At 42.1% G+C, this 22,268-nt stretch overlaps 1 protein-coding gene across 1 annotated transcript in view; it reads left to right on the top strand.

The window, feature by feature from the left end:
• The window catches only part of TRIM24 (tripartite motif containing 24), a 153,297-nt gene that overhangs the window by 38,860 nt on the left and 92,169 nt on the right, over positions 1–22,268 (top strand). The gene's annotated exons all lie outside the window — the stretch shown is intronic.

The raw sequence follows: 22,268 nt of genomic DNA, 5'->3' as shown, positions 1-22,268 counted from the left end.
TTTAATTTTAATTTTTTAAAAATATCTTTTGATTCATATGGTTAGCCAATATTTCGGGTCTTGGTGGTTGTTTTCATTAGGAGAAGAAATTGATAGGTACACCTCTACCCCAATATAACACAAATTTGGATGTAATGCGGTAAAGCAGTGCTCCGGGGCGGGGAGGCTGCGCACTTCGGCGGATCAAAGCAAGTTCGATATAACGTGGTTTCACCTATAACGCGGTAAGATTTTTTTGGCTCCCGAGGACAGTGCATTATAGGGGTAGAGATGTATTCCTTTGATGCAATCTTGTTTCATTATAAAGAATGTACCCAAAGTCCTGAATGCTGTAGAAATCAAACAGGAGACCGTTTCCCTGCTTAGTATTCCAAGCCTTTTTTTCCCAGCAAGCACTTGACCCAAAAAAGCTTTCTCTCAGGGTTAGTCTATACCAGTGGCTTTCAACCTTTCCAGACTACTGAATGCCTTTCAGGAGTCTGATATGTATAGCATACCCCAAGTTTCACCTCACTTAAAACTACTTGCTTACAAATCAGACATAAAAATACAAAAGTGTTACAGCACAGAATTACTGAAAAATTGCTTACTTTCTCATTTTTACCATGTTATAAAATCCATTCAAATATAAATATTGTACTTACATTTCAGTATATAGAGCAGTATAAACAAGTCACTGACTGTATGAAATTTTAGTTTGTACCGACTTCGCTAGTGTTTTTTATGTAGCTGTTGTTAAATTAGGCAAATAACTAGATGAGTTGATGTACCCCTTGGAAGACCTCTGGATGAGAACCACTGTAGTAGACTTTGCTGGTACAGCTATACCAACAATGTACCAAAGTGGAGATGTAGCTTATATCCTTTTGCTGTTATAGTCAAACCACCTCCCCCCAAATGACTGTATCAGCAAAAGGACTCTTTTGCCAGTATAAGATATGTCTACATGGTTTTTTTTGTTTGTTTGTTTGTTTTTGCTGGGGGGGGGTGTTTTTGCTTGCATTACTATGTCTGTTAATGGTATGATTCTCCTCCCCCCCCCCCCCAACACTATAGCTATGCCAGCAAAACTTTGTGGGGTAGACCTGGCATCAGGTCTGGCTGTCCTTGGCTTTCTGCGCTCTTCTATCTTCTGTGGCATTTCTGACTGCATCTGTATTCTCTGTCTTCTCTCCACTAAACCAATACCCAGCCCTCTATTTGCATTCAGCCCCCAGAGAAACTCCTACACCTGAATAGGTCAGCTTTTATCAGGGCATGGCTACACTTGCAGATATAGAGCACTTTGAATTAAACCAGCCTTCGTAGAGCACAGTAGGGAAAGCGCTGTAGTCTGTCCACACTGAGAGCTGACAGCGCTGTGGCGTGGCCACATTAGCAGCTCTTGCAATGGCCACAGAGAGCAGCACGTTGTGGTAGTTATCCCAGCATGCAAGTGGCTGCAATGTGCTTTTCAAATGGTGTGGGGGGTGGAGTGTGACAGGGAGTGTGTGTGTATGTGGGGGGGGAGAGAGAGTGGGTTTCTGGGGGGCTGAGAGCATGTCAGCATGCTGTCTTGTAAGTTCAGACAGCAGCAGACCTCAACGCCCACCCCCCGTCCCCAGCATTCCACAGTAATGGTTGCTTTGTCTCGGAGCAGATAAGCATGCCGGCTGTCAAACGGAGCTTTCAAAGGGCATATCCAAAACAATGACGAGTGGCCACTTGACTTAAGGGGTTTATGTGACATTTCTGGAGGCTGATCAGAGCGCAGTAATGCAACACCTTGTTCACACTGATGCTGGAGCACTCTAGCATCAAACGTTATTCCTCTCGCCGAGGTGGAGTTCCAGGAGCGCCGTAGCCGTGGAGTCCGAGCGCTCTACATGCCTTTCCAGTGTGGACGGATAGTGAGCTAGTGTGCCTGGGGCTCCTTTGATGCGCTGTAACTCACAAGTGTAGCCAAGCCCTCAGAGTTGCATGTGGGCTGGGTTTTGGGCGTTGGCTCCTGTTTTTCAACTATCTCACTCTAAAAGGAAGTTAACTGCTTCTTACACCTAGCCTGAGTGAAGGACAGCTATTATGTCCACCAGTTTCATGATGATTCACTCAACCCCCCAGCACAACAGTGTTTAAGTTCATGGTACTTACACTCAAAATAAAACTGAGAAGCAGGATAAAGCAAACAAAGATCCATACAATACACTTTATGCTAGTAAATACCAGCTAACACGTGTTGTCTGCACAGCATATGTACACACAGATTTGTAATGATACAAGGTGTGAATTAAAACTGATTTTAGTTACTTTGGTGCAAGTTTGGTATATACCAACACTTGAGATAAGTAAAGGGTTACTGGCAACAGAGCAAGTATGGATTAATGCACGAAGATGAGAGAGAGAGAAGGCGACAGAGGGAGGCTGCTGGGAAATTCAGTGGAGAAGAGTAGGTGGGGGGTGTTGTAGAAGTATTCAGAGATGATTTTGTTTACATAATAGTGCTTTAAAATGAAGTCTTTATTCCTACGTTCAGCTAAATATGTAGGAAAAGATACTGCTTTTTCAAAACTCTTGGCTTATGCAACAATAGTGAATCTGAAACTTTATTTTGTGAGCAGTATTGTCTCACTTCAAAAAACAAATGCCTGGATAATGTAGACTGAGCCCAATTAAAGACTAGATGGCTCTGGGCACTGATGCACTGCCCACAGGGAGCATGCAGCCCATCAGGGTTTTGTTTGGAGCTGTGGGGCAGAGTCTCTTCAGGCACTCTGTAAAAGCAGCACTGCTATTTGCTTCTTGGCTGCTCTTTCCTGCAGGGAATTGGCATTGACTGATCGGTTGTTCAGTGCTGAAGTAATATCACTGGACGAGCATGAAAAAATTAAGCCGCTGGTATCAGAGGCCTACAGATGAGTGCAGAAGAGCCTTGGTCTCCTAATGATCATCATGACCTGGATAGAGAGAGGGCTTGTCTCAGGGTGGATTTGATTTAAATCATGATTTAAATCTCTACTCAGGAAGACTCGGTTTAATCATGGATTTCTACATAAAAGTGCATTCTTGTTGGTTGTTATAACTTTAATACGTATTCTTCACAACCCAGAGATAGATGTAGGTTTCATTTTTAGAAGGTACACACTATACAGATAGTTTTTCTCCCAATGACTTCATAAATATCTACAATGCAACAGGTTAATCATTAATATTTGGAGGATTTTTTTGCCATGCTGTATTAGGAGGAGAACATCACCAGACAGACTTTAAAATGTTTTATGTAACTAAAACAACAACATTATGGATTCTGGATTTTTTTTCTTCAACAGCAAACATATAATATTTTAACAAAACAAGCATATGAATTTTTGAATTAAGTTAAACATTCAAGTTTTTTAAAATCAGGTTTGTTTTTGTTAAAATTGTTTTTAACTAAAATGGTTAAATGAAATATTTAAAAAAAACCCCAACAATCGACTATCAGCCAGGTCAACATGAGAAATGTAACATTGGCTTCTGCAGGTAAATCAGTCATCTTCATTTTCCTGTTTGTTGATAATCTGCAAAAGAAAAACAAGCTATCGTGCTTTTTCAGGTGCCAAACAATTTCTCAGTTTGGAATGAATTAGTCCAAAGGAAGAAAATATTCTTTCTACACCGGCAGAAGAAGCTGCTGCTGTTAAAAGTGAGATTCTCACTTCAACAGTCTCTGAATCCAAGTGCATAAGTGACTTCCACCAGTTCACTGGTGTGACTTTCTTTAAAACACCATCAGCAAACATATTTCTTGAATTTTATTATTTAACTCTCAAGTTTATTATAGTTGGCATTATGGAGGGATGATTTCTGGATGTCCATGTCATAGCCAACTCCTCTTCTTGAGCATTTAAGGTTTAACCCTGGTACTGAGTATTGAGCTTATTTGCAAGAAAATAAGCTGGAGATAATGCTTGTCCCATTCATTTTTTTTAATGCTTGTAATTTAACTCTGTCATTGCATGTTTCTCTTTTTAAGATCTCACTCAGTTCCTTCCAGATTTCAACAGCATCGGCAATAAAACAGCTATTTCCCTGCATTTTGTTCAAGGCTACAGCAATAGGCTTCGGGGTACTCAGCATGTGTTCAACATTTCTCTTAAGCCCAATGTTGAGAACTTTGGCTGTGACACTGCCATCTATTTATTTCACCATTTTGTTCACAAACTGTTATCAGATTAAGCCAGTTCTTGATATAGTGCTCAAAACAGGTCACTGCTGAGTTCCTTCGCACATCTTGTGGGAGAGTTAGCTTGGTTCCTCCCACTTTTTTCAGAGCAGCTGCTGCAAAGTGGTTGTTACAGAAGTATTTTGCAATTTCAACAACATTAGCCTTTATTTCTGGAACACTGAAGTCTTTGGCTAGAAGGTGCATCAAATGAGCACTGCAAGCGCATGTTATTAGCTTGGGACTCTCTTCTAAATAATTTCTTCTCATCTTAGATACATTTGCAGCATTGTCTGTGATCAAGCACATACAACAGGATCATTGTGGACATTGCTCCACCCAACAAGACTCAGGTTAACAATTTTACCCTCTAGACCTTTTGCACACTGCTCTATTTCTCTTTTGTACACTTTATCCTGGTCTTAATGACTGAACCATGTTAATGAAGTGTGGGTTCTCAATCATAGAGAAAGGAGAGTTTGTTGCATAAACAAACTGGGCAATTTTTTCATCAATTACCCTTTTTGTAATCTGCTGGTTCTTATTACAGATTTATCTATAGTTGTTCCTGGATGATGGAGGTTTGTGGTTTTTTTTTTGTTTTTTTTTTTTTGCTACAGGTGATATACTGTGGCTATGTGACATACATGATATGACTGAAACACTATCTTTGGCAGATAACTCTGAAAGTATAGAAAACGATGGTGATTTTGTAGGTGGATAGGCTTCAGAATCCTGTATGTTGAGGATGGATTCTCCTAAACACAAAGTCCATGCAGTTATTTAATTATTATTACTGTACTGCTCATTTATTACTACATGTATTACTCATTGCATTCACTGACACTCAGTACTACTTTAAAGGTGAAATTGTAAAAGGAAGATCTGCCTATTTCAGCTATTTATTTTTTATCACAACTGCATCAAAAATCGTAGTACCATAGAGTAACAGCTATATTTTTTGCTCAAACATGAGAATTCAAGAATAGTCTAGAAGGAAGACAGGCAGTCCTTAAGAAAGAAGTATGAAATAAAAAAAGTTTACCAACCTGAAGATCCTGCATGTTCAGACATGTTCCTTTTATCATCTTCAACGCAGCTTCCTCCTGAGAAGGAACACTTCTCATGATTTTGTTTCATTCGGGCAACCAGGCCTTGCATTTCTTTGTTGCACTGTTTGCATTTTGCACGCATGCCTGTCTTACCCACAGGTAGAGGAACTTCATTAAAATATTCCCAAACTGGGTCTCTCTCATGGCCTGCTGCCATTATAGGTTTTCCCTTCTAATGAGAGAATGGTATGGTAGATCTCAAATCAATGAAGGCTACACTCAGAAAGACCACAAGACTTCTGGAATATGCTGCTCAAACAGTTTCACTTTTGTTTCTACTGCCTGTCCCTCCCTTCTCACATTTATCTCCAGACTTCTTTTCCTTGTCCAGATCTATTCCGCCCCCAACAATCTTCTATTCATTGAACTTTTTGAAACTTTGCACTTTGAGAGAGAGGTAAGGGATTGACTCTGTACACAAATTTTCAGCGGGACAGTACGGTTGAGGTCTGTTATTTCTCACCTCTATATACACGTCTACCCTGATATAACACTACCCGATATAACACTAATTTGGATATAACGCGGTAAAGCAGCGCTCCAGGGGAGCAGGGCTGCGCACTCCGGTGGTTCAAAGCAAGTTCGATATAAGACAGTTTCACCTATAACGCGGTAAGATTTTTTTGGCTCCCGAGGACAGCGTTATATTGGGGTAGAGGTGTATTATTTATTTATTTAAAACATTTTTGCTGTTAACAAGCATGTTATCTCTGGAGACACAAATCCCCAGTTTGAGAACTGCAAAACTAAGCATCTCTGATGGTATCTTCTAGACTGAGCACTGAGTCCCATTGGGTAGATAGAAAGATTAACCTAAATAATCTATACAGAAGCCACTGGAACCCTGTAAGAATGGGTCCCTAATCCACAAACTATTGGAACTCATTTACAAAACTTTTTTTAAACATTACAGGAATATATTGTCTCACAATGTAGAATTAGAATTTATAATCCCTATTCCATGATGAGATGTCTTAGTTTTAATTAAGATGCATTATAGCTCAATCTTTAGGTTTTTTTCCCTCAAAAATCTGATTTAAAAAAAAAAATCATTGATTTTTATCTACCTTGGCTTGTCTACACTTGAAATGCCACAGTAGCACAACTGTTGTAGGGGTTCTCCAGCTGTTGTAGGGGTTCTCCCGTTGAGATAGGTAATCCACCTCCCTGAGAGGCAGTAGCTAGGTTAATGGAATAATTCTTCCATTGATTTAGCACTGTCTATGATGGGGGGTTATATCAGCGTTCTCCTGAAGTATCCACAACCCTGAGTAACGTAATTAAGTCAACTTAATGTTCTAGTTAGACTATGCCTAAAACAGCTTCAGTTGTGATCAGCCTGGGTGTTGGAAGGGGTTGAGGAAAGAAGGTGCCACTCTTGTTGCCCACTTACCTGGTGGTGAGAGGGATCAAAGTCCTCAGACAAAGAGGGATGAGGAAACAGGGTAGAGTGGAAAGAAATGTGAACTTAATGGGAAAGGGAGAAAAGGTCATGAAGAAAAAACGTGGGATGCGGATTAAAGATTGAAAAGAAGTTTTCCTTTTTTGTAAGCTGTTTTGTAACATTAAGGTGTCTAATGTAAACACAAAAGTCAGGAAATGGATTAAAATTTAGCAATGGATGTTAATTTTGCTATGAGAATCCTGAGTACTACCTCACTGTTACATGATCATTTGCAACATATTAATTGCAAAACCTATCTTAATGCATTTTTTAAGGTTTCCAAATGCTGTGCTGTGGCATGAACATGTTACAGTACTTGAATTGAAACTACTGTACTCCTGGAAGTCTTCTAGTGGCAATCTTGTGTCGGAAATGTTTCCTAGTGGGTACCCAACGATCTTCTACCTAGGCCCTGAATCAAGTAAGATCTCTATATAGGATGGCATACCAGCATGTGGTTACATCACATTGAAGTCTGGCACCTAAAGTTTATTCACAGGATCGCTTTCAACCTGACCACTATTATGAATGCAAAATTCTTCGAGTTCTCTCTGCAGTATTCATTAGATCAATTTGTGTCAGATATGACAGTGTCCTGAAATATCCTGGATAAACCTTAGTGAATATCTTTGAGGTTCATTGAAAAATGCAAATGTTTATGTACTATTGCGGGATTGTATGGAACTTCTTTAACGGAAGACAGGATTAATGTAATCTTTGGTGATATTAAGACCTTTTGGGGACAACGCGTGAAGTGAATTTCCTAGGAAGTACCTGGGAGTGAAGTGAATGCAGATGGCCCACTTTGGAGCCATCCTTTTGAAGCTACATCCTGGGGAGAGAAACTATCTGTTTGTTAATTATCTGGTCAAGTGAAAAATTCTCTAAGTTATATCTGCTTCTGTAAACTCCAGTTCAAAGACCACCAAACTCTCTAAAGTTGAGAACTAACTTTTCTTGGGGTTCTAGTTCTTGTTGGGATTCCCTCTGAGACCACTCTTTCACTTGGCTTCCTAAGAACTCAGTTCGACTCCAGATTTTGACATTTAGGTATCTTTATTTTGCATAGAGCAAAGCTATGCTGAGTTGATCAGACTCAGATGCAAGGATATATCACAAAGCTAAGTTGCACAGAAAAACCTCTTCCTTTATATATATTTACCCATTACATTGCGTCACACATTTTGGAGTTTGGCTTGGTTACTTTGCAGTAACCAATCCGCGTACAACATGCTCTGTCCACACATTGTCCATGCACGACTTACTTTTTACCTCATCCTGTGTCCTAGGCTTATCTTGTCCATTGTTATGTTGTCCATTGCAAATGGTTCCCAGGATGTTTCCCCTTGTGTTAGCTAGTTCAGATGTTCTGTCTCTTAGCTTAGTGACCCATTTACCTATCTTGGCACAGACGTTTCCAGTCTGCTAATCTACTTACCTCTCTAATCCTCTCTTCCCAAGAAATGAGAAATGAGTCTCCCTCATGTCCAATTACTCATGTCAAGTCAAGCCTGGAGTTTTGAGCTGAAACTGTTATGAGCTTGTGACCACAAAAGAGACCTCTTTACAGGGTGTTAAGGAATCACCTTTATAGAGCCCATGTTGGAGGCAGTTGAGGGGATCTCTGGTAAGCTTATTAGCAGGGGTGTAGTTTCTTTTGATTTTTTTTTTTGTTTGTTTTCTCTGTAGTGATTTTGCTTTAAAAAATAAAATAAGCTTACATAGGAAATGCTGTGTGGTAACTTATAACTGTTTCAATTACATTGTTATTAGTCTCTGAAGAGAGAGCCTATTTAAGTAGATTGTCTTTTGCTGGGAATGACACTGAAGGCAGGGAACTGGTCGGACTTGAAATACCTGCCTCTCTCCCTTCTGACCAGGGCATCCACCAAAGATTGGGCAACTAGTAGGAAGCCAGGAGCCTGACAGTGGATGCCCTTGCTGAACCATTAAGGAGAAATACAGGTGCAGTTGCCCTGAGCTGTGATACATCTTACCTGCAGAGTGGGGTGGAAAAATCAAGATAGAAAGTGCTCACAGGGCCCTGATCCAAATACTAGTGATAGCTGTCTCTAAACCTGTAATCAACCAGTTTCATAATTTTAGTGTCTACCAGAGGATCTTGGCTGTAGCAACAGGAAAGAATATCACCTCTCAGAGAACGTACTTTTTCATCTGCTATGTAGGCAACCAAGGTCTCACTGCTCTGAAGTCTTCCTGAATCTTCTTTTTTTTTGTGGTGTCCTGCCTGGGATTGGCTCTAGCTTCCTAAAAGACAGTGTCTTTCTACTTCACCATAATCACAGCTTCCACTACAACACCAAAGGTGTTAATTAGTAGTGGGAGACTGAAATTTCACAGAATCTAGACTTATAGAACTCAATGCCAAAAGAAATAAAAAATATTACTAACCTTGCCATCTTCAGAGCTAAATGTAAGACCCACCTCTATGCCAGTTTTTTGGTAAGAGTTCTTTTACAGCAACACTCTCCCACTTAAATATATTTATTAATAACCATAAACTTGTGTTGTTGGTTTTTTTTTGTTTGTTTTTTCTTCTGGCAAGCAGAGAGGAAAGGGGAGCTATTGCTTTCCGTACTCTGGAGAAGCACTGGGGCACTATATCCTTGACCACCAATATAAGACCCAGGAATGTAGATATATAAAATTTAGATTTGCAAAATATTATTTCAGTGGCATTTATGTAAGGTTCCTAACAGAAGCTATAAGCCTAGGCAGTATTAAAACTACAGTGGATGTCAGTCTTAGCAATCCGAATATTAATGACTTTCAGTTCATAGCAACATTTTGCTGGGAGCCATTGACTTTGAGCCTAATGGGGTTCAAGTATTGGCAACAGCCATACCGCTTATCGAGAATATCTTTTGGAAGAAAAGCCCTGGCCTTAGGGAGGTTTGCGGGACTGCAGCCAGGGAAGGAAATTCCGGGGCATGCCTTCCCTGGCTGCAGCCCTGAAAACTTGCCCACAGCTGGGGACCTGTTACCCTGTAAGGGAGTTCTCTGGGGGCCACAGGGCTACATGTTACCTCTCTCTGTGCCCTTCCATGGCACTAGAGGCCTGGGCTTTGCACATCCCAGTGCTTCCTTCCTTGGCTGCAGCCGCAAACCTGCCTTTCACTTATTGGCAACCTTCAGATTATAGCACCTCTTTGCAGGGAACTAGAGTTTTCAAAGTTAGAAATTTCTTTTTAGAACAACAAATTATATCAAATTTAACAAAAGTCTCTCTTTGAAGACTGTTTTGTCTTGTGAAATTGGATTCATTACATATCCGATAAATATAAGCATTGGAGCACTTGTAGATTTCAGGACACGAAAAGATATTTCTTTAATAGTCATAATTTTAACAGCCATCACAATTGGTGTAATTGTTGGTAGTCTTTAGGTCAAGGTTTAGTTGAGGACAGGGAGGTGAGAGGAATTGTACACCTTAATGATTAATGCTGGTCTGGCATTGTGGCACTTCTCATACCACTAACATTGTCTTTTAAAGAAAATAAATTGGAGAAGAAATACTCTTGCTTGCAGCCATACATTTTGCATTCATAATGTTATAAGTTTCAGTGCAGCACAACAGTTGCAAAATCTGTAGGTTGATAGTTAAGTGAAACATTTAAAGGCTGGCATATGTGGTAAAAACAATAAGTCACTTTGCAGAGCAGCTGAAGTATTTTTAATTCTGCTCTGCAGTGCTTTCCATTCCAAGAAAGTCAATGCACTGCTGCATCAAAACTGGCCTGTAACACTTTTTCAGAGAGGGGGATTGCAATCAGGTAGTCTCTTATCTTTAATATATTAATCCATTTTATATGATGTTTAAATACACCATTCAGATTTTAATAAACGAATTTGCTTGATTTATAGGTTGGCAGTTAGAGGCAGGTTTCCTCTAGAGACACGTGTGCTTGTTGGTTTAACCTATTTGAACTCCATTAGAAGCAGCAGACTGCTAGAACTAGATAGAAGCAGTTTTTCTGGAGGAAACCAGTTTGAAGAAGTTGTTAATTTTGCCAGCACAGGATTGACTCACTGAGGAAAGGGGTATCTTTTTAAAATGTATTTAGGCTTATTGCGAGTAGTAGTATCTTCCAGTGTTATGTCTTTTGTTAAATGTTACACAAAATTTATTAAAAATGTGACCTATATGAGGACTACAACCAGTTTTTCCCCCACCCATATATATGTTTAACAATATTTGTGTAATATTAATGGGAGTTATGTGCACATATTAAGGCAAGGAAGTTCTTTGTTACAAGTGAAACTTCCTTATTTTTGAGTTAGAAACAGTTATGGGTTGGCAATGTTTTAAGACTTAAAATACCCGGATTTTTTTCTGTTAAAACTACCATGTCCATCTTTAAATCCTGGTTTCTGTACTTATAACTCTTCTTCAGTATTTATAATACTATACTTTTTTAATTAATCAGTTATAAAGATCTTGCATCAACTAAGAATTTTCATGCTCTGAATTTTTGTGAAGTTGGAAAATCCTGTCTTGCTGAAGTTCTGTCATTTTACCACCTTTTACAATGCTAACTAATCTGCCTAACCATAGATATACTTGGGGAAAACAAAGGTCCCCGGTTGCTCCCAAGCACTCTTCAGGGGAAATGCCCTTTAAAACAGGTAACAGTTAAGCTTTGGCTTGGATTATTTTGGCACTATTTAACCATTAAACCCCTAGAATGTTTATAGGACATTTCCTCTCCTCAAGCAAAACCGCCCCAAATCTCCAAATGGCTTACAACTGGTTTAATTACCATTTGGAACGGGCTATTTTTCAGCAAGTTTAACTAGTTTAGTGCAGTGCTAGTGCACGCTAGATTTAACTAATTCAGCTGGTCTTCCCACTACTGTCGCAGAGTGCCTTGCGAAATCTTTCCATATTGCTTCTGGGAGCTGAGTTGGAAACTGTGGAATAGATATCCAAAGGTAATTGAAACTGAATGGTTTAAAATAGTGCTAGTGTGGATGCCGGGCAAAATTCTTAAGGGCCTTGTTAGTTAAGAACACAACTTGTTCATAGCAAAGACAAGGATAGACTGATTCCGCTTGAGTAAAGTGGACACACTGAGCTCTTTGTGCTTAAATCAGTTCAATTACAAACTGTTCAATTTTCTCGTGTAGACAAGGCCTCTTCACTTAACGCTTCTGAGACTAACCTCAAAGTACAGGCGATGAGAAAAATCAGGTCACTAACTAGAAGACTTACTGTACTTTCTGTTGGTACTCTAGGGATATGTCTACACTCGAGTTTTTAACCTGAATTAACTGATTACTGATTAACTTGCTAGTCTTGCCACTCCACAAACACTTGTTCCAGGGAAACCACAAAACTGTCTTGTGAATTGGATATGGCTGTTATATTTAAAAAAACATGGTGGCTATCATTCTTGAGAACATTCTACCTCTGCATGCCCTTAGGACCAAAAGCCTCCCTTCTTCTGACCAAAGAGTAAACTTGTGTGTGCTTAGACCATTAAATTGCTAAATGAACTTCTTAGCTTCTAAGTCTTCAGTTCTGTATCTTCAGTATGTCAACTTGTAATCTAATTGCTCTTCCTTCTCAAAAACCAGCAAGGGCCAGAATCAGTCCTGGCTATGTGTGTTTTTTGGTTTTCATCCCAGTTTCCTTCTGCTGAAATGTACTCTAGTTTTTGTCCTTGCTTCACAAAGGATAGTAAGAGCAGAAACAGGTCTCAACCGTCTCTCTCTCTCTGATAGATCCATTTTATTCAGTACATCTGAGCAAAGAAACTCATTAAATAAATGTTTTTAATTAAAAGGGAGCTAAAGTTGGCTAGCAGTGCACTAGAACACAGAAGTTGGCAGCTGAAAACTGAAACCTCCTGGGAAGCTGGAAATACATCAAAACAAAGCACTAACATTATAAAACCAGAAAGTGCAGGGTTAAGGTAATACCTGCCATACCTTACTCCCACGCAACCTTAACTCTGCCCCTGTGACGATTTCAGTAAGTACTGTGAATATAATAGAACTTTACCCATCCCTAACAATAACTGCTGGTTTTTCGATGCCCACCACAACTCCAAATCCTCTCCTCTTGCATTTACACTACATTTCTGTGCAGTCAAGCCCAAAATAGACTCACGGTGGAATATAACAGCTGTCTGTGCAGATTTAACAGTTGAAAAATTTTCCTTCTAACATTGCAAGAGCATTGTGCATTGCAGTATCAACAAGTTTGAGCCTCGTATTTACATGCTGAGTTGAATGCACAATCTTCTGGCCCAGAGGCAAGTGTCACCTAATGATCTTCACCAATAACTAGTATTTCACAATGTAATTGTAGATATCTGGCTTTCTCATGTTTTTCATTGTTGGCAGTGCAACGTGATGCAGCTGTAGGCACTAAAGAAGAGAGAGAATGACTTGTTCAAAATGCCAGACAGCAACTTAGCTTACCTCTTATAGGTAAGTACCTTCTAGTGTAGTGGGCACTTACCCTGAGGAAAGTTCCAAATGTTTCTTTGCCCATGAAAGCTTCCTTTAATGTACAGTTTGATCCACTCACTGTCTCAAAGCCCTTTACAGCAATAATAGTGTTAGGGATGAGGTTGCGTATTAAATCTTTCTTGTGGAATTTAAGGACTGTTGTGATATCAGTTTGACATCCCCTCACCCCCCTTCGTATTCAGTGTGGCTGAAATTTTGACCATGTACTGTAACTTTCCTTCAATTTTACTCATGGGGTTTCCCATGAAAGTCAGTAGGTGCATTCTGAGTGATTGAAATGCAGAGTTGGCCCTGTGCATTTAAGTTTCATAGATTATAGGACTGGAAGGGATCTCGAGAGGTCATAGAGTCCAGTCCCCTGCCCTCATGGCAGGACCAAATACTGTCTAGACCATCCCTGATAGACCTTTATCTAACCTACTCTTAAATATCTCCAGAGATGGAGATTCCACAACCTCCCTAGGCAATTTATTCCAGTGTTTAACCACCCTGACAGTTAGGAACTTTTTCCTAATGTCCAACCTAAACCTCCCTTGCTGCAGTTTAACTCCATTGCTTCTTGTTCTATCCTTAGAGACTAAGGTGAACAAATTTTCTCCCTCCTCCTTATGACACCCTTTTAGATACCTGAAAACAGCTATCATGTCCCCTCTCAGTCTTCTCTTTTTCAAACTAAACAAACCCAGTTCTTTCAGCCTTCCTTCCTAGGTCATGTTCTCAAGATCTTTAATCATTCTTGTTGCTCTTCTCTGGACCCTCTCCAATTTCTCCACATCTTTCTTGAAATGCGGTGCCCAGAACTGGACACAATACTCCAGTTGAGGCCTAACCAGCGCAGAATAGAGCGGAAGAATGATTTCTCGTGTCTTGCTCACAACACATCTGTTAATACATCCCAGAATCACGTTTGCTTTTTTTTGCAACAGCATCACACTGTTGACTCATATTTAGCTTGTGGTCCACTATAACCCCTAGATCCCTAGGGGGTTATAAGTTGTAAGAAGCTTTGCTGTCACAATAGCAACAAATGTAATTTCTACCTCTCCCATAGTTTCCTTCATTTAGGGAAGACTCTGTTGGTAAGAGAAATAAAAGCAAACAATGAAATAAATTGAACACTTAGTATAATACTATCTGTATGTGGGTTCTCCAGGACTTACCCAATTGGGACATATGTTGATGTAGTTAGGCATTGCATAAACACAAGTTGATATAGTCCCCACATTGAAAAGATTACGGTAACTTCAGGCAAAACACAGGCAGTGAGGGTGACCAAACAAGGAAGGATGAGGTTAATGAAAACAAGATAATACAGTTGTACATAAGTATTGTACAACTTCATGTTTCCAAATCTTAGATTTAAAAAAAAAAAAAAAATCAGTTTGCCCTCACTTCTGCACAACCTAATCATTGACTGACAGACTTGTAGGCGTCATAGAAGTGCGTCTTGAAGAGGGATTTGAGGGAAGAGAGCTTAACTGCCTCATGGATTAATCCCTATAATATCATTACATTCTTAAGGAACAACTTAACAAGAAGTGAGGAGATGTTTTGTGGGAGAATTGTATAATGAGCAATAAAGGCTGGCATCACGAGAATGACAGATTAAATCCTTCTCCTTTTTCTAGAACATTCTTAGTTTGATTTGTTAGGCACTTATTTTAGAGAGGTTTTTCACTGTTCCTTATCTAAAATGGATATATATAGTTTTTCTTCTTTAAAGTGCTCTATCAGTACACAGTGACAAATACTGTCTGTTTCTGCCCCCTGTATTTAGACCATTACTTCTACTTATTCTCTAACTGTAAAATATGATAAAAAGTCACTTCAGCAATTTTAAACTCAGAAGCCTAAATCAGTTTCCAAATATGTATTGTGAACTAATGAAGATAATTTTATTTAAAAAAAAAAATAGAAATTTATTGATTGTCAAAAACAGTGCAGAAAAACGGTGTGTAAAAAAAACAAAAACAAAAAAAAAAAAACAGGCAATGTAATACAAAATTTAAATATAAATTAACAGATTAGGACTTCAAAATTGGAAGAGCAGGAAATGCCTATTTCAGTGCACAAACGTAGCTTGTTGTGGCTACGTATACACCATCCAACAAGAATCACTGTTTGTGTGTGTGAAGCTCTAGTCTTCCCTGGCATGCAGTGGTAAGGGTAAGGATGGAGCCCATGATGGCACGTGTTATGTTGAGGGGCTAGGGAGCTGCTACCATGGAGTTCTCCGTGCTGTCTGCCATGTTGGCCCTCCAGGCCCTTTGTTCGGTGTCTAACACAGCACTAGCTTGCAGGATCTCCTGAACATGCCATCCCTAGTCCTCTTCCTTTTTCCTCATCAGGGTCAGGAATTCTGTGGCTATGGAAGGGGGACCCCTCAAGGCTGCAGCGGCAGCAGTGGCTGATTAAAAACAGTCAGTTGTATCATTGGATTTACAGTCACAACAGAAAGAGAATAAGGCAAGGGAGTTTTGCCTTATTCCCATAACAACTTTTAATAAGATATGCTTATTAACACTTCAGCTTTGGAGAGCCTCTACACAGCGTCGCTCTACAGTCCCAGCCACGGTGAGTATGGCCCACCAGGGTGGGGCGGTAGGGAGGAGAAGGAATTTTGGTTGCATGATGCACTAAAATTTCAGTCCCTATTCCACAGGACTGTGGCACTTAATATTGACACCATTTTCCACATGCAATGGTGGCTTTAGCTGATCTCTCACTACTAAGGGTAATAAAGACACAAAGTCCAGCTGCTACTAGCATCCTGAAGTTGCCTGGCCCATATGCTACTAGCCTGTTTACTGCAGTGGTGCCACCTGAGCTCATCACATAGTGGCATGGGAAAATGTCCTGCCACAGAGGAACAAATAAGGCAGCCATCCCTAAAAACTTTCAGGAGAGAATTTGAGTATTGCCATGAAAGTTTCCTCTAGATGTTCTGCATGATGCCCCCTCCCAACCCACCCCTCCCCTTCACTTATCCCATGAGGGGAACGAAAAGCAGATGCCAACTCTACCTCTCTGTTGTACTACTTTATGAGTAAAATAATGGGAAGTCAGTACCTATGTCTTTTGGGGGTGGGCCAGTCACCATCTTTAAATTTTAAACATTGGACAATGCACACAACAAGGGAGAGTTTATAGGCATGCTTGCCAAGGTGGGCAATCACCAAAAGCAACACTTACATTGGTCAGAGACAAATTTGAGTGTAGACATGTGCAAAAAGAGCTTATAAGTTGTCTTGAGTCATCAACTGAACTTTGTAGTATTGACCAGGCCTGTGTTTCGGTATTGTTTGAATTTAGCTCCAGAGTTAAGCTCTAGAGTTATCAGACTTCTTGAAAACAGAGTTTGAGTTATATCCAGAATGATGGTAATAGATTTCTACTTCAGTTTTGACTAGGATGTAGAAAGTGTGCGCGCAATCCATTGGTGAATGTGTGTTAAAGATCCTTCTACGTGCTGTTCCACAGTGAAAGAGTTGTTACAACCTGCAGCTATAAAGTATTGGCTATTTAGCTGAAGGTGTAGCATCTCATGCTTTCAGTTCCAGAGGTCCCCAGGTCAGTTCCTGGTCTGTCTGCCAAGAGGGCAGCTATCACACACATGTCTAGTGATGCAGTACAACTGTCTTTGGGATATGTAAGCTGTTCATCCTTCCTCTTTGCTAAAGATTTGGGGCCTGAAATAAGAGCTTAGCATATCTACGATCATATGCATAGAAGTAAATGTATTTTGTCAAACTCAACTTTAAATGTGATGAGGTGGAGGTAAGATGCAGTGCACAAGTCTGAACTCTGTATACTCTGTGTTAAATGAATGTCCAGATCACAAAGCCACTCTGAGAAAATCAATGGGCTTGTATCAGAAAAGGCCTAATTCTTGTATAGGAGGGAGGTTAGTAATACCCATTAAGATACATTGGTAGAATTTTATGGGGAGGCTTGTGTAAAAGGCGAGTTCAGAGCACTGACAATGTGAAACATAGTTGATTATGTAGTAAATTTATATATTTTAACTCTCTACTTCTACATCATCTTTTGTTAGTTTAAAAGACTTAACTATGAAGTGGTGTATCAGGTGTCACAGTTACCAGGTTAACTGCCCCTCTGACCCCTCCTGTTTTCAGCACACCTTCTCTCAGGTCTCTAGCTGCCCCTTATATTAGGGAGACAGTTTTCTTAAAGCATAACCAAAGCAATTAAGAGAAAATAGATCTTAAGAAAACAAACCAGTCTATATTCATGCCTGCATTTCTCTAAGGTTTACTGTTCCCTGGATCTGGGGAAGGTCCCAACTCAGTCAACTCCATAGAGCCTCTCTGTGGGCATGTCTACACTGGCAGAGTTACAGCGCCAGAGTTATAGCACTGCTCAGAGAGCTCTGAAGGGAAACTGCAGTTGTGTGTTCACAATGTCAGTTGTCTGCGCAATAGCGTGTTCACACTTGTAGCGGTATTCAGAGTGGTACACTCTGGGGAGCTATCCCACAGAGCATTTCTTCCTCTTCTGCAGCTAAGAGTTGTGGGAAGACGGAGGGGGTCGCGGAGCATCCTAGGTCCTGTGATGCGTTTCTTTGCATCCCAGCAATCCCTGTGCTTCTGTCCACATTTGGTGCCATCTTTCAATGGTTTGTGTACTGCGCGCCCAGCTTCTTTGGGATGCAGGGATGGATCCCAAACGGTTGACCTCTATGCTGCTCGCTCTGACTAACACATCACGAGTGAAAGTGAAGTTACTCCTTAAACTATAAAGGCAAGAGGAATGTGACATTCATCTCGCCACGTGTACTAGCTACGACATGAGATTGCGTATGGCATTCATGGAGGTGCTGACCACAGTGGAACTCTGCTTTTGGGCTCAGGAAACAAGCACTGAGTGGTGAGATCACATTGTGATGCATGTCTGGGATGACGAGCAGTGGCTAAAGAACTTTCGGATGAGGAAAGCCACATTCATGGGACCGTGTGAAGAGCTCGCCCCAGCCCTGCGGCGCAAGGACACGAGAATGAGAGCTGCCCTGCTATTGGAGAAGCGCGTGCCGATAGCACTGTGGAAGCTGGCTACTCTAGACTGCTACCGATCGGTCGCTAACCAGTTCGAAGTGGGAAAGTCGACCGTTGGACTCAAGTTGACAGAAGTGTGCAGGGCCATTAATCACATCCTGCTCCGAAAGACCATGACTTTGGGCAAGATGTGTGACATTGTGGATGGCATTGCACATATGGGCTTTCCTAACTATGGAGGGGCGATACATGGCATGCATATTCCAATTATGGCACCAGACCACCTAGCTACCGAGTACATTAATCGCAAAGGATATTTCTCCAGGGGCTTGTGAATCGCTGTGGGCGTTTCAGAGACATTAACGCAGGCTGGTCCAGAAAGGTGCATGGCACACGCATCTTTTGGAACACTGGCCTGTTCAGGAAGCTGCAAGCAGGGACTTTCTTTCCGGACCAGAAGATCACCGTAGGGGAAGTTGAAATGCCCATTGTGATCCAAATGCAGCATGACTGTTGAGTGTGCTTTTGGCCTATGTGGGAAGCTGGATCTGGCCAAAGGCAATATTCCTATGCTTACAGCCATGTGCTGTACACTCCATAATATTTGTGAAGGGAAGGGTGAAAGCTTCACTCAGGGCTGAACCACAGAGGCTCAGCTCCTGGAGGCTGAGTTTGAACAGCCAGAGTCCAGGGCTATTAGAGGGGCGCAGCACAGGGCCATAAGAATCACGGTTGCCTTGAGGCAGCAATTTGAAGCTGAAAGCCACGAATATCTGTTACTATACTTGGAAGTGCAGTGTTTCTAATGCTAGGAGGTGATTGTGATTGGTGCAGGTGGTGCAATATGAAGGTTTAACATAATTTTCTGTTTTGCAGGGCTCTGTTTGCTTTCAATTAATTAAATAAAGATTGCTTTCAAACCAACACAATTATTTTATTAAAAAACAACAACCGGAGGAGAGAGTTAAACAAAAAAAAACCCATCAGCAGTGAGAGGATAGGGGAAGGGAAGGTCCCAGGAGGAGGTGGGAGTGGCTAAAGATTTGTGTATGTCCAGGGATCATAGCCAACCTTCTCCTTTTGGAGTACAATGCAGCAGGTACTGTACTTAAGCAGGGCCAAACTGCAGAGGGATGGGTATTGAGTTTAGTGGGAGTCTGCGGTGCTGGACTGTGTGGGGGAGGAGTGGAATGCCAGAGTATAGACTGAAGCCAGGAGGTTGATAACAGTGTGTTGGCGATGTCTGGTGGGAGCATGGGAAAGAGTTTGCGACAGCAGCTGCAGGGGAGGGTGGGCGCGGGGCTGCTCGGTTTGAAGAGGTAGTATCGCCTGCAGTGTGTCTGCTTGGTGTTCCATACCTTTGAGAGCCGCTCTGTGGCTTCATTCTGGCGTGCCACATTCTCCTTTCGGCCCCTCTTCTCGCTGTCCCACCACTCCTTCAATTCCTGTTTCTCGGCCAGGGAGTGCATCATAACTTCATGCAGAAAGTCCTCCTTAGTTCTTCTTGGCCGCTTTCTAATTCTGCGCAGCCGTTCAGCCGCCGATAACAAAGAGGGAGGTTGGGCTCCCAAGGTAATCTCTGTGAAGTTTAAATGCGACATTTTACAGAAGCAGTATTGTTTGCAACACAGTCAACACTGATTCAGTGCTTTAAAACACAGCCAATACTCACACATCTGTCACTAACTGGCTGACCCCAGGCAAACACACATGAGCCACAAGACCCCCAAAATGATGAGTAGCCGCAGGGGAAGGATAAATCATTCTTCCCGGACTCTGCTGTACACTGGGCATTTAGCTCTCTGGGAGAGCCAGCACGGGGGGGGGGGCTGATAAATCATTCGTGTCCCCACACTTTCCACAGGATGTGATCATTATGGAAGATAACTCGCTGCTGAGGGTAATCAGGGAATCAAGGGAGGTAGTCTCTAAGCCTGTGGCTTCCACCCTGGCCCCTGTGTATCTCACCTGTGTGCAGCAATGCCCCACCCCCCACCACCCCCCGATGGCACAGTGGCATGGGAAAGTTACTGTTAATGGGGCAAGAAACAAAGCAGCTCCGTCGAGGAACCTGCGGCAGTGGATTGCCCACTGTCTCCATGAGAGTTTCCTGGAGAGCTGAGGCAGATTCCCAAGAAGTGAGGGAGTCAATCAACAGCCAGTTCAGCCATTCAGACTAGGAACGCAGTGGGAGACGCACCTGATTTCTGCAACTCTCCTGCCCCCAACAACTTGCTTGAGCGAGTCTCAAAATCAAATCCACTTACCAGGGGCCTCCTCTCCTGTTTGCGGTTCGCCAACATCTGACAGCTGTGATTGGCTAGCCAAAGAGCTCCTGGCTGCATGCATTGCTGACCTCCGAGTCATCCTCTGCCTCTGGGTTCCCCTTCCCCTCCACATCCTTGTCCAAGGTTTCCTTTTCTTGGCTCGGTCCACTCTCGACTGGCATGTGAGCCACCGAAGTATCCACAGTGGTTTTCGCAGTGGAGATGGGGTTGCTGCCAAGTATCGCGTCCAGCTCCGGAGTGGCGGTTTGCCTCCTGCGCCTCATGGGCGCAGCTCCTTCACTTCAACCCTGCACTGCAGTGTGTCCCAGTCATGGCCCCTTTCTATCATGCATCGTGAAATCTGTCTGTAGGTATCATAATTCCTACGGCTGGAGCGCAGCTGGGACTGGACAGCCTCCTCTCCCCAAATGCTGATGAGGTCCAGCAGCTCAGCATTGCTCCCAGTGGGGGATCGCCTGGTGCGTGGAGCAGGCATGGCCACCTAGAAAGATGCACTGAGACCACTGCACACATCACCGAGCAAACAGAAAGGGGACTTTCAAAATTCCAAAGGAATTTACGGGGTGGGGATGAAGGTTGGTCACTTCAGGGCAGTAGAGTTCAAACTGATGACCAGAGAGGTGAGAACAGACATTGTGGGACACCTACTGGAAGCCAATCACAGTACTGTATTCGACCACAGTGTCTACGCTGGCACCACAGCGCTGTAACCCTGGCGCAGAAAGCTGTACGTCTCTTGTTGGGGTGTTTGTTTTTTACAGCGCTGCAACTACACAGTTTCTGTGCACTAAGTGGCTTGGCAGTGTGTACACCTCAGGAGTTACAGCGCAGAACGCTGCTTTACTGCATAGAAACTTGCCAGTGTAGACGGGGCCTTTGTTAACCTGTCCCCTTGACAATTGACAGCTCTTTAAGTGTTTATAACCCTTTGATCTATGAGTTTCCAGACTGGTAAAATGTCTGTCTCACTTTGGGCTGGAGCCTGGAAGTACGCCATTGTTTTGTAATTATAGCTATTGTGTTGTTGTCCTGCTTGCTTTTCCTGAAGCCCCCTATTAATTAGAACAGGAAAGTCTTATAACCAATATACAGTAACTTCTCCTCATTGACCAGACAGTATTTTGTATTCATAAAATTATCTCAATACTCGTAGATTATTACACAACAATTCCATGCCCATCACATCACTATTGCAGTTATGTACCTCTAGTCCTGCTGAATGTATCTGGTACCTTACAAACTGACTCTCTAGTCATTTTGCAACAAACTGCTCATGGGAAGACATGAACCTTTGAGTAGCAAAGGGGTGAAATCAGTGGAAGATTCACAAAAAAAGAAGGGGAAGGGATAGCTCAGTGGTTTGAGCATTGGCCTGCTAAACCCAGGGTTGTGAGTTCAATCCTTGAGGGGGCCATTTAGGGATCTGGGGCAAAAATCTGTCTGGGGGGTTGGTCCTGCTTTGAGCAGGCGGTTGGACTAGATCTCCCTGAGGTCCTTTCCAACCCTGATATTCTATGATTCTAATAAAACTGATTATTGAAACTAAAGTGTCTGAATCCCACTAAGAGCTGAGATACTCAGCCACTTTCAGGCAGAGACAGTGGCGACACCAGCGCACCAAGCACCCGCCTGGGGCGGCAAGCCACAGGGGGCGCCCTGCCGGTCCCTGCGAGAGCGGCAGTCAGGCAGCCTTCGGCGGCTTGCCTGCAGGAGGTCCGCCAGTCCTATGGATTC

Source organism: Malaclemys terrapin, chromosome 1 (genome assembly GCF_027887155.1).
Source record: "Malaclemys terrapin pileata isolate rMalTer1 chromosome 1, rMalTer1.hap1, whole genome shotgun sequence".
NCBI classification, from domain to species: domain Eukaryota; kingdom Metazoa; phylum Chordata; order Testudines; family Emydidae; genus Malaclemys; species Malaclemys terrapin.
Note: the sequence above shows the minus strand (reverse complement) of the source record. Positions and strands in the feature narration are given on the sequence as shown.